Source organism: Maniola jurtina, chromosome 21, assembly GCF_905333055.1.
Source record: "Maniola jurtina chromosome 21, ilManJurt1.1, whole genome shotgun sequence".
Classification (NCBI taxonomy): domain Eukaryota; kingdom Metazoa; phylum Arthropoda; class Insecta; order Lepidoptera; family Nymphalidae; genus Maniola; species Maniola jurtina.
Genome location: NC_060049.1, coordinates 2569143 through 2583251, shown reverse-complemented (window position 1 = coordinate 2583251; position 14109 = coordinate 2569143). Strand labels below are relative to the sequence as shown.

Genomic DNA, 14109 nt, shown 5'->3' with positions numbered 1-14109 from the left:
TTGGTTTTATCGCATATTGTAGCGGTTTTAACATGGAATAAACATCATGAAATTTTTAGAAACGTTTTTGTAATTAACTATGATAATAATAATTATTATTATAATTATTGTATATGTGCCACCTATTGAATGTTCCATCCTACATGTGAAATGTGAATGTTCGTCTTTTCATCTATGTTTTTTTATAAATTGTGAGTACTTGCCACAATTAGAGCTTTGAACATGCCAGTCGAAATGTATTTTTTTTTAATTTAAAGCACCTACCGTCATTTATAAAGGCAATTTTTAATTGCTAATGACACCAATAATTAGGACTTTTGATAATATCGACTGATAATCACTGCCCATTCCATTTTATTAATGTAGTTAAGAAACATCAAATTCTTATTGAGTGTATTGAAGATTTGTCGTGTTTTTATACATGGATGGCTAACGTATCTAAATGTGGCAACGTCCTTTTTTCAAACGAAACTACGAGTATGTATTTGACGTTAAAAAATAATGAAATTGTGCCTGTATTTAACATGAATTTTCGCTTCATCGTCATTGTGTATTTTATGTGAGTATTGTTCGTAGGTGGTTAAGAAACGAGTAGGTATTCAAGTGAAGAAAAATTTTACGCTCCATTAAAGTAGGTCTTAAAAAAATATCAGTGTATCTTATTTATTCGTATATATCATAGGATACTTTTCTCTGTGTATAAGTACGTTTACAAATATAAATTATGATGTAGGTATGAAGGCCGAAAACAGTGAGATTGTTTTGCATCAAAAATTAACATATCCTACATACATAATTATTATTATGCTTCGCAGCTTCTTTCTTTGCGATTTGGTTTACATATTGTAGAACGCGTCCCACGCATCAGCCTAGCACGGATTTTTAGATCTTTTTTGACTTTGAAATTGGCAACACTGCCTACCCGCATCCAATCCCCCACTATCGCCCTCCCACCACAGCTCGGACCACTTCACGACCGGCTTGTCATTACGTGTTTCCGTGCCGAAGCCTACGCACGTCACAGAAACCCGCACGAAATATTATTAAAATCATCGTTCTGAACATGGGGAAGAAGAGGAAAAATGAGGACCCAGAGGAAAGAATTAGGAGAAAAATAAGGAGGCTAAATGAAAAACGCCAGTGAAAACGAGAACACAAATCGTAAGTAAAATCCATTTTATTAAAATTAAACCAATACAAAAATATAATTTTAAAGAAGACTTCGTTCTTTCAAATATTCATAATAAATACCTGGATTGTATACATCAAGCTTACCACAATGATGCGTATTTGCCAAATTCTGGGCTCTTACCGTCAAACAAAAATAAATAGCGAATAGCTATATTGTGGGCTATTTCAATTTTATTTTAACCAGTGGTAGATGCTTTTGACGATTCAAAAGAATCTTTTTAAAGTCTAATTGAATAGAAATATTTGAGTTTTAATTTAAATTTGAATTTTCATTCTTTCAAATATTCATGATGAATAGCTGGAGTTTATCCATCAAGCTTACCACATTGATGCGTAATTGCCAAATTCTGGGCTCTTACCGTCAAAACAAAAATAAATAGCGAATAGCTAAATTGTGGGCTATTTCAATTTTATTTTAACCAGTGGTAGATGCTTTTGGCGATTTAAAAGAACTTTTAAAAGTCTAATTGACTAGAAATATTTGGAGTTTTAATTTAAAGAATTTTTATTCTTTCAAATATTCATGATAAATAGCTGCAGTTTATTTGATGGATAATTATCACATTGATGCGTAATTGCCAAATTCTAGGCTCTTACCGTCAAAACAAAAATAAATAGCGAATAGCTAAATTGTGGGCTATTTCAATTTTATTCTTTCAAATATTCATGTTGAATACAGGGATCTTATCCATCAAGTTTACCACAGTGATGCGTATTTGCCAAATTCCTGGGTTGTTACCGTCACGATGCGTATTTGCCAAATTCTGGGCTCTTACCATCAAAACAAAAATAAATAGCGAATAGCTAAATTGTGGGCTATTTCAATTTTATTTTCATTCTTTCAAATATTCATGATGAATACAGGGATTTTATCCATCAAGCTTACCACAGTAATGAGTATTTGCCAAATTCCTGGGCTCTTACCGTCACGATGCGTATTTGCCAAATTCTGGGCTCTTACCATCAAAACAAAAATAAATAATTGCGAATAGCTAAATTGTGGGCTATTTCAATTTTATTTTAACCAGTGGTAGATGCTTTCGACGATTCAAAAGAACTTGTAAAAGTCTAATTGAATAAAAATGTTTTGAATTTGATTTAAATTTGAATATTCATTCTTTCAAATATTCATGATGAATACCTGGATTTTATCCATCAAGCTTACCACATTGATGCGTAATTGCCAAATTCTGGGCTCTTACCGTCAAAACAAAAATAAAATAGCGAATAGCTAAATTGAGGGCTATTTCAATTTTGTTTTCATTCATTCAAATATTCATGATGAATATAGCGACGATGCTTCTCTACTTCACGTGCTGGTTGCACGTGAAGTAGAAGTCAAACCCGGTTACTGAAATTATGTCACTCGAAAATTGATAACATTTTACCTCCAATTTTGAACTGAGAGGCTAAAAGCAGTCCTAACGGAACCCTTTGTAAAATGTAATTATGTAATTGCACAAACAACTCGGTAACACCGTAACTGCCTTAACTCCAGCACTAGAAATCATAATATACGAAGGTTTAAACCAAGAGCAATAGCGAACGACGCCTGCCGAATCTTATGTGATATGCACCACAATGAAGCAGGAAAAAATTCGTGGTGTCTTCTATAGACACTCTTGAAAACTCAAATACTAACAAGTATATATTCGGCGATAATGTGTCGGAAAAATCAAACAAGATATAGGGAAGAGTCGGCTAGTTCCGCGCCAGTACCAGCAGCAGAGCAGCCGGCCCCTCCGCGCCGCGGCACCCGAGCACTCGCCGCCGCCGTCGCCGCCGCGCCGCAGGCGCTCACAGCCGCCGCTAGTGCTACACGAGGTATCGTACGCATGACGTTTACGTCCTTTCACACATGAATGATCATGTATTTATTACAAGTGATCTAATTGTTTTATAATGGATCGAAGGCTACATTCCTTTTATAAGCACGCCTATCCAAAATAGCAATCCCAGTGATTGTTGCCCAAAATCACCTCACAAGTCTTTAGATTTTCAAAAACCATCAAACAAATTACTCGAAATAGGAGCGATTCGTAAATGACGAATCACAACTCTCAGTTCTAGATAAGAACTATTATAGTATATTTTAGTATTTAAACCTTATAAACCTATTTAGGTTTATTAAAAGTAGTAATTTTAAAATAGAAATATTTACGTTTTAAATGTCGTGAGCATTCTGACATGATACTTAAAACTTCTTGATGATAAGAAAATTAAAATTGATTATTATTATTATTTTTTGAAAAGATATTCACACAATCGAAACGCAAACTTCGTGATTTTGCTAGATTGTTTGAACCGTTAATTTCAGCTTATCCTGGAGTCCAATATTCGTGGGTTATTGTACGAAAATGTTCAAACGTCACAAGTATCATTGCTTACTAAATAACCCGAGTTACGAACAAAAACATTCACCGCCTTAGCAATTTGAAATAGTTAAATTTGAGTTTGAGGATTTGAGAAAGTTAAATAGTATCAACAGTGCATTTTCACCTTTAATTAATTGATAATTAAACATTCGGACGCATGCTTAACTGGAGTGCTTTTTATTATAATAATGTATAGTGTAGCTACAGTGTAGCGTCCGGTCGTAAGAAGAAAGACTCTTGTTTACATATAAACGAGTTAGAACTAAAGGCAGTTTTCCTAGCTTTGAAGGTATTTGCAAATGATCTTTGTAACGTAGACAATCCTTTTAAGGATTGATAGTACAACAGTTATTTTCTACGTAAATTGTACGGGGGAAGCGCGCAGTACCCGTAATTCTTATGTATTTACATCTTTATTATTAATTAAAGATAATACCTAAGCTAATATTTTGTCGAGAAAATCTTTCCAGGACACCGAATGGGAATTAACCAGGAATTAACTGACTATGCTTTTAAAACGTTGACTCAAGTGTTTGACAGTTTTGAAATAGATTTGTTCGCTAGTCGTTGCAATGCAAAATGTGAGACTTACATCACATAGAAAATCAATCCTGATGCATGTACTGTTGATTCCTCTACGGTGTCCTAAAAACATTTGTACTATTATGCGTTTCCACCATTGATTTTAATTTTAAAAATGATAAGAAAAATAATAACTTAAAACCTATAAAAATAATAACTAGCCATCGCAAGCCTAGTTTCCTTTGTTTACAAGATCGGTCTGCTCACCATGTACCTATGTATACTTTCATCCTAACGTTAATCTTTTGACCTTTCAGAAAACCTCATAATCTTCACAAAACAGTCCACTTAGTCACCGTGAAATTATGCGACAAAAATATCTGAAAATGTCGGTACCAGCAATAATTGTTGATCTTGTGGTTAATTCACATTCTGACCATTACGTACAGACAATGCGATACACGTATTAGGTCCTAGATAGAATATCGTAAACAAAATGATTATCATTATAGTCACAAAAATGTTATTGTGATTTTAAATTTTCTTACAAAAATATTTGATAAGAGAACAAAAAATGGAACTGTAAATTTGTACTTATCTGCCTTGTTATTGGATTTTCCTAATATGTTAGATGACTATCAAATTAGGAAGTTTATGAAGGGAGTTGCAGGTCAAGCCCAACTCAACCAAAGTATAATATAACATGGGATACTGACACTGTTCCTAGTTACTTATCTGAACAATGGCCACATGAGAACCTCAACTTGGGAAATCTTTCAAAAAAGACCCTTACTTTGTTGGCTTTAATGACTGCTTACTCATAGAGTGCTTACTTTTTCACTGATAAAAATAAGCAACGTCAATAGGCTGAACTAGACTACTATTAAAATTTCAGATTTGATAACGACCTCTTGACCTAATTCATCTCAATTCTCAACCCTTTTTTGAAATTACCTTTCTTTAGTGAAAATTTTAGTATATATTCAGATACATGTTTAAAGTAGTATATTAATAAAACAAATTCTATTCGTGAAACTAATAATGATTATTTGTTTATATTAGTTACAAAGGGCCTTACAAAAAGTTATCATCCCAATGATTGAGTCATTGGATAACAATTCATAAAAGTGTTATTGATATGACAAAATTTAGTGCTCACATAACACGCCATGCATCCACATCTGGAGCCAGCAGAGCAGGTGTCAACAATGATAACACTGCTGATTACAGCCAGTTATCGGCTACTTTCGCTAAATTTTATAAAAGAGAGATAAAGATACTTAGTTAACGATAACTTTTGTTGATTTATTAAATTTATTATTATTTATTATATTTAACATGCCGATTTATTATGTAGATAGTAGGTATATGTATAAGATCACAAATGTATTGTATAAGTATATACCTACTCAATTAAAAAAGTTGATTCAACAAGCTATAATATACCATAATCTATTATGTTTTTAATGTAAATTTTTATTTGTAATATTCACAAATACTTACCTAATCTATTTATTTTCCAAATAGGTTACTCATTTTATATTTGTTAGCTCTGAACATCTACAATATGTAAACCAAATCGCAAAGAAAGAAGCTGCGAAGCATAATTAAAAATCAAACGAACTTACCAAGTGAAGTTCGATTGTAATTATGCGAGCAGCTTCTTTCGACGCGATTTATACACACCCTCCCTAATTTTATTATTTTCATAAAGTACACAAAAGTACACCCTACCCTAATTTATATATATACATACATATATATAAACAAATATAAAATGTATCTATCTATAACTATCAACTAAAATGACAAGCCGGTCGTGAAGTGGTCCGAGCTGTGGTGGGAGGGCGATAGTGGGGGATTGGATGCGGGTAGGCAGTGTTGCCAATTTCAAAGTCAAAAAAGATCTAAAAATCCGTGCTAGGCTGATGCGTGGGACGCGTTCTACAATATGTAAACCAAATCGCGTCGAAAGAAGCTGCTCGCATAATTACAATCGAACTTCACTTGGTAAGTTCGTTTGATTTTTAATTATCCACTTGAATATTTTGTCAAATAAAGAAGGCATCTTGATTAAAAACTTATCTCACAAGAAATCAAGCTATTTATACACAGCAATAAAAATGTTGTTTTCGTACTTTGGACCTATCTCGTATTTTAATATGTTACAATTATGTATAGAACTATCAATTTTTTACTCTTATAATAATGTATTTAATATTGATAGCGCCACTTATTTGTATATTTAAGATCTATGTAATAAATTCAATGCGTGCTATTTTTTAGAAATCTTCTTTTAACTATCATTACCTCATACTTTTATTTTACAATCAGAAGAAAATTATTCGAAAAACTTGTCTTCTGAAATATAGATTTTTATCATGTTGAGTATTTATAACATCTTCATTTTAAAGTTCTAGATACATTCAATTCACTTATTATTATAAAAGTTATCATTTACGAGTATTAGAAAAGAAAATAAAATGTATTTTTATATTAAACAAAAACTTGATATTCAGTCATACTCTCAATATCATCAATACTTTTACAATCTCATAACGATCGGCTTTTTATGTCGTGCTGTATAACCTGTCGTGTATTGTATAATATAAACATGCCTACTCTGAAAGTGTTAAACGATATTATAAATAAGAAAATGGTTGTTACAATCTGTTTAGTTATAAAAAGGAATTGTTAAAATTAAATTTAATATTCTATATAACTGTTTTTTATTTATCTCTATTTAATATAGCTACAAAATATACCTACCACATGTTTTTTTTTTCAATTCTTTATATTGTTGATATGAAAATATTTTGAAAACATAAGCTTAATGCGCATAGAAATTCTTGATCTACAAAAAGAAAGATCATTTTTAGCGTTCCGCGTCTCCAGAGAAAAACGGAATCCATAAAGGATCACTTCGTTATCTGTGTTTGTCATGGGAGTCAAAACCTATAGGGTACTTCTCGTTAAGGTGGAAGCGACGGGCCTGCCCGAGAAATTCAAATTTAATTTGGTTTTTCGCATTTTTTAAACTAATACGACAACGTAAGCTTATAGCATTTTTAATTGCGACAATGGCAGTTGAATCCTTACAGGTTTATATGAAAATCTTTACTTGAAAGGGTCCAGTTTAAGAAATTAGCTCTAGTAACGACTAATGTGTCAGAATTAGTCGATACTGGATAATACTAATAATAATCATGAAAGTTGACAGGTAGCAATGACTTATAGCACATGTTATAGATAAAGGGAAAAATCTGAAAACCGGTTAACCGTGAGGTAACATCACAAAAAATTAAAGTGTTATTTCTTGTACGACAGTACGGAGGCCTTCGTGCGCAAATTTGACTCACATTTGACTATGTGCTTGACAGGTATTTCCGAAATCAAAACAAACTTACCTACTTGAGTTACTTGACACTTTGTTAACTTCCAAAGTAGTAGAAAAGATTTAACTGTGGCAACACTAGCCTTGATAGTTTCTCTAAGCAGTGTTTCTTGCATTAAAAATTAAGATGCACCAATGACAAAATTTTAGTTTGATTTTCTTAAACAGAAAATAATAATGGCATATTTTTATAACAAGATAAAATCTTAGTTATTGAGTAATTTTCATTTTTAACCCCCGACCGAAAAAGAGGGGTGTTATAAGTTTGACGTGTGTATTTGTGTATCTGTCTGTGGCATCGTAGCTCCTAAACGAATGAACTGATTTTAATTTAGTTTTTTTTGTTTGAAAGGTGGCTTGATCGAGAGTGTTCTTATCTATAATCCAAGAAAATCGGTTCAGCCGTTTGAAAGTATTTACTTTTTAGAGTTCTGTGTCGGGGTTTTTAAATTTTGAATTAATAAGTATAGAATGTACTGGCTATACTCACGTATACCTATGTTTTTTTTATTCTCTATAATCTATATGCAAGCGCTTGACCACAATCACACCTGATGGAAAGTGATGATGTGGTCTAAGATGGTACGCGTTTACCTAGAAGGTGCCTATTCACTCTTGTTTTAAAGATACCCGGATTGTAATTGGTAGGAAACACAGATCCTACGATACCTATTTAGTCAACGTAAGCCCGACCTAGTTTCAAACACATCCGGGGTCCTTTTTCCCCTGACCCTGGATGGGTTCGAAAGTAGTTAGTCGAGTTATTATATTAATATAGCACAATCGATTATACCTATTCCTGGGTATCTACCTAGTTTAGTTAGCACAGTAGCCTTTAGTTATATTAGCACTTGTGTTGAACTTTGCACAGTACCAAAATGTTATATTGATCAACGACTCTCAGGCTGAGATCTACAGTGACTGGCGAGACTCGTCTACACGTGTCCGCAACGCTGGCGCGGGGGTCGAAGGGTATGCGGGCGGAGTTCACTGGCTAGAAAAATAGACGGTCGCTCTATTCTCGCCAGCGTTGGCAGCCAGCGCTGGCTTGGCTTGAAAAACTGTTTACACAAGGCCAATACCAAGCCAGCACTGGCTGCCAGTCTTATTGGCAGCCAGTGTTGGCTCCGTGTAAACTATGCTTTACTCAGTCTTAAGACGCTGTTAAAACGGGACAGCGCTATACCACTGGCCTAGATCTGTCTCGTTTTAACTGAAACTTAAGTTTTTAAGCAAAGTCAAAGTGCGCTCTATAAATTTCAACCTAAGATCAGAGAAGTGAGGTAAATAGAAACATTAACACGTAAACACGCACTCGTGGATGTTGAGAAATAACGTGACCGTTGTCAAACTCAAACGCTTTAGTGGCAACATTCATAGTTATGGCCGTCAGTCAGTTGGAGTGGTTGGAATGGAGGCAAGTGATTGTTGCCGAATTTGTGTGTTGAAAATTTCAAGTTTCATTTAAAATCGTGATATTGTGTGAATTGGATAAAATTTAAAACAATTTGTGTGAGTCAGTGAATCGTATAGTGACTAAATTTTTCGTGAATTTGCCCAAAGAATGTTGGTTGTGTCCTCAAAGTAATAGGATCGGAGTGATCGTTTATATTATTGGATTACGGTTTCCAGTTTATACAGCTAATAGAGTGGCCAGGTGAGCTTTATAATTAGAATGTGATGTTGATAAATATTTGGTGCAAATGTAGGCAGAGGTGCCACGACAACGGACGCGTGATGTCTTTCTGTGCCGGGAGATAACGGGCAGAACAGATCGCAGATTGCGTAGATTCTGATAAGATTCCATGTCTTATACAGGCTTTTATGATAATAAAACTGTTATATAATAACTCCCACCTCTATTTCCCAAAAAAACTATGCGTTTTTGGTATGAAGTGTAAGTGTAGACTCAAACTTTTATGCTCTATTTACTATTGAAAGTTAAATTTTTATTGAGATAATTTAAAAGTGAGCGGCGCTGCGTTAGTCATTAAGAACAGCTCACTCTCTTTGCAGTAACCAATGGAATAATATCACAATATTCAGGTACTGCCTACAAATGGCAGGACTGAGCAATCTGTAGTCCTTTGTCCTAAATGTACTCTCAAACAGGGTCTACAATAGTCAATGCATTATTTAAATGATGGCTGTTATAATATGTCAATACTCTACCACTGGTTATGAAAGCAGATTCTACTAGAAAAGTGGATGAGAAACTCGTCAGATGCTCTTCAAAAGGCAAGGCCAAGACTTATTCGAACTTGTAGTTCATCACTCAGCCACCAAAAAGATGGAATTGATCTAAAGTTGGGGTTGTTCTTCTTAGGTATCTTTCCCACAGTGTGGTCATTGTTTCAGGTAAATATCATACCTAGGAAACGGTGTCAATATGATCACGAAATTTTCAATAAAGCCTTACATGAGGTAAAAATAAAAAAATTGACCATAACAGGAGCAGCAAAAATATATGGCATTCCATCTATGACAATGAGAGATACATTAAACAAAACATACTAATCCTGGAGTCATAGGTAGTCCGAAAAAACTTAAATTATTCAAATCTGAAGAAGAAATTATGATTGTAAAATGGATATTAGACATGTCAGATCTCAGGTTTTCAGTAACAAGATCTTTGGTCATAGACTCGATTCCAAAATTAGCTAAAAATATAGAGAGATTTTAAGTTCAAAAATGACAAGCCTGGATTTCTTGGACGCCATCCTGAAGTTTCTGATCGAATTATTAAGAAGGAGTCCTCTTGCAGGGCTCTTTTAATAACATAACAACAGAAATTGCTTTGCCAAAATTAGACAGTGTCTGATGATTAACAATTTGCTAGACGTCATAAAGGATGGTAGAAGAGTATTTCAACTGTGATGAAATATGTAGGTTTTTCTCTATCACCCCAAGGAAAAGAAGTGTTTGTTAGAAAGGGCTCACTACAAGAGTACAGCCACACAGCAAATAATGAAAAAGAGTGTTTTACTAACTATATCAGCCGATGGCACTATACCTCCACCCTTAGTCCTGTTCCCATATAAATATTTTATTCCATTTTAATAAATATGCCAGATCACTGGGCAAGGAACTACAATGAAACTGATTGGATGACTAGGGACACTTTCTAATACATAAAAAATATTTTCTATCCATATCTGGCAAAATCGTTAAATCCATTGCCAGTCATCCTTTTTATGGATGCTCATTTTTCTCAATTAATTAGTATTAGCGTTGAGTCAATTATGTAGGAACAATGGTATTATACTGGCCGCTATTCACACCCCTCGACTACAACCTGAAGATGTTTTAATAAACCAACCCTTAAAAGATTGTTTTTTTTAAAAGATTAATTATTACTAGCCATGCTAATCATGACTAATATTCCCCTTTGCCCTCCAACTAAGCGCAAAGCTGTGACAGGAGTGGGTACGACAATAGTGCAAAGGGTGGGGTTTGAACCGCCAACCTTTCGGAAATCAGTTTGCTCCTCAACCGTTGAGCTTATTGGTTACACAATGTTTCCGAATGGCGTCGGAAAACGGCAAAAACTGCAAAGGGCTAATTTCCCAATTGTTCTTCAGAAATCTTTGGAGACAATTAATTCTATGTCAACAATTAATTCTTCATCTGTTATTAAAGAGGCTTTTCAAACGGGAGAACTTTATCCGTTCAATGAAAATGACAACATTGGTGGACCAAGTTTGTCCTACGGAAACGCCTAAAAATACCACGGGAACGCCTAAAGAAGCTAAAGATTCCATACCATTGCCAAATGCAGTTTTATTACGGGAGATTGAAGTTCGTTTACCTCGAGATGTTCTTGGACAGTTAAAAAACGTAAATTCCGAAGTTTTTTTTTTTTCTCTTCCTATCTCTTCCATCTGCGATCAGTCCTTGACTTGACTATAAACAGATTTGAGGACCATACATTTTTAACAGTTTAGGCTTTGCACATCCAGCAATGTACATCCCTTCAAGATGAAGTATTACTATATGCTGGCTAATCTTGTCCTCTTAAGGCGGAACGTGCTGTAACTGGCATCCAGAAGTTGGACTGCTAGGCTATTTTTATGACCCTCAAGTCTCTGTTTGTAGGCCTCAAGTGATCTGTCTATTTCCTCCTTTACTGTGGGGAATTCTGTGTATGCATGCACTTCACTGTTTTTTGTGAACCATGGAGCGTTGCATAAGACCTTTAAAACTTCAAAAATTCCGAATATGATATAAAAGTTTTTAATGTCGGGTTGTACAAATTCTGGAAAAGTTTACAGACTGAATAAATTATTTTGTTTGCAAGACACACGGCAATAACGCTGGAAATACATGATCAAGTTTGGAGTGGACTATAAACTTGATGGCGGTGTATGGCTATATGAGTGTGTATGATGGCATAATTCACGGTGTTTGGCTATCAGTTGACTGGACGCGCCGCTTCAAGTCCGCTGCAAACTTGACAGTAAACTTGATCGTGTATAGCCAGCGTACGACTAGTATAGTATAATAATACATAGTTAAGTAAGAAAGTAACTACTTTTATTGAATAAAAGTTTCAATTACCTAGGAGCATATCATTTTTTGTTTTATTAACCCCCGACCCAAAAAGAGGGGTGTTATAAGTTTGACGTGTGTATCTGTGTATCTGTGTGTCTGTGTATCTGTGTATCTGTGTATCTGTCTGTGGCATCGTAGCGCCTAAACGAATAAACCGATTTTAATTTACTTTTTTTTGTTTGAAAGGTGGCTTGATCGAGAGTGTTCTTAGCTATAATCCAAAAAAATTGGTTCAGCCGTTTAAAAGTTTCAGCTATTTTCTAGTTTTCTTGTAGAAAAAAAGGTTAGATAACCCTTAGGTTCATAATATTCAAGTGTCAATTGACAAAATAATGTCAAGCTGTCAAGATGGACGTTGCCTAGATATACATTATACATAATTATTTATTTGAAAATGATTTGTCGGGGGTGTTGAAAATTTTTAATTTACACTTGTTTTAACTTTATAACATCACTGTGTTCTTAAGTAACGTATAGTTTATTCGTCTTTCAATTAGCCTTAAATGGTATTGCGACGTAGTTTCAATACCAGAATCCAGTTTTTGAATACCTATCCGTATAACTAATGAGAAAATAATCGATTAGGTCATATGGAGTACCTATGGCGTAAGAAGTCTTATCGTTTCCGCCGTGACCATGTACATATACATATAGACTTGTGGATTAAATACATACTTATATGTACTTAATACTTACATCTTTTCATTTTATTTATTTACTAGCTGATGTCCGCGACTTCGTTCCCGTGGATGTTTTTAAAAATCCCGTGGGAACTTATTGATTTTCCGAAATAAAAGTAACCTATGTGTTAATCCAGGGTATAATCTATGCCGGAAAATCATAGAGTTCCCACGGCATTCTTAAAAAACCCTTAACCCACGCGGACGAAGTCGTGGGTATCACCTAGTAATAATATTTAAATACTTATTAAAGGAAAAAACTTAAAACATAGTGACATAAACAGTTTTATAGACAAAAAAATAGCTCTTAAAATGTTTTATAACGTCAAGCAAAGTGCACCTTGCGAGGTATGATTAATGATCGGGATTAGAGGTTGAAGAGATGAGATAACTACATGCTAACAGCGCTCGTAAAGTGTGACGTGTTTACCTACTGGTTACATATTAAACTATGACCACTTCATAATTAGCAATCTCTCAATACCTAGCACCTACCTAGGCACAATATTATTGAGATTTTTTTAATTGGATGGGAAATAACTGACGAGAATTTCTAAAAATAAAATTCAACAGTACTTATTTTATTAACCCCCGACCCAAAAAGAGGGGTGTTATAAGTTTGACGTGTGTATCTGTGCATCTGTCTGTGGCATTGTAGCTCCTAAACGAATGGACCGATTTTAATTTAGTTTTTTTGTTTGAAAGGTGGCTTGATCAATAGTGTTCTTAGCTAGGTATAAATAATCGAAGAAAATCGGCTCAGCCGTTTGAAAGTTATCAGCTCTTTTCTAGTTTTCTTATAGAGGTTTTTGTGTCGGGGGTTTATTTAAATTTTCAGTTATAAATTCAAGTAAAGTGCGATGCGAGGTATGATTAATGATCGGGATTAGAGATTGAAGAGATGAGATAACTGCATGCTAACAGCGCTCGTAAAATGTGACGTGTTTACCTACTGGTTACATACATGTCAAAGAGTTCCCAAGGGAGTTATAAAAACTTAAATCCACGCGGACGAAGTTGCTGGCATCATCTAGTAAGTCTATGAAATAAGTCTATGAAATAAGTTTATGAAATAAGTCTATGAAATAAGACAAAATCCTCCTAAGATTTATATTTAAAATACCTGTTAAACAAGTAGGTAGGCATGCTAGTTAGGTTTAATAAAAATTCTTCAACAACCTTGGCATGAGTTTACCGTGACATCACACACATGTGGCTTAGTTCAAGGTCTTGTTTAACATGTGCTTTAATTAGTTTACTATACATCGACTGAACTTAACTCTTTTTTTTTTTTAATAAAAATAGCGAGCAAACGAGCTGGCGGGTCACTTGATGTTAAGTGATTACCGCCGTCAGTGAATACTTGCAGCACCAAACGCGAATTCAGGATGGTCCG

At 34.4% G+C, this 14109-nt stretch overlaps 1 protein-coding gene across 1 annotated transcript in view; it reads left to right on the top strand.

The window, feature by feature from the left end:
* The first annotated feature begins 8805 nt into the window (after positions 1 to 8805).
* Positions 8806 to 14109, top strand: part of LOC123876449 (protein kinase C and casein kinase substrate in neurons protein 1) — a 107067-nt gene continuing 101763 nt past the window's right edge. Inside the window, exon 1 of the mRNA XM_045922711.1 lies at positions 8806 to 9139. The gene's annotated coding sequence lies outside the window, so the exon portion shown is untranslated. The remainder of the gene's footprint in view (positions 9140 to 14109) is intronic.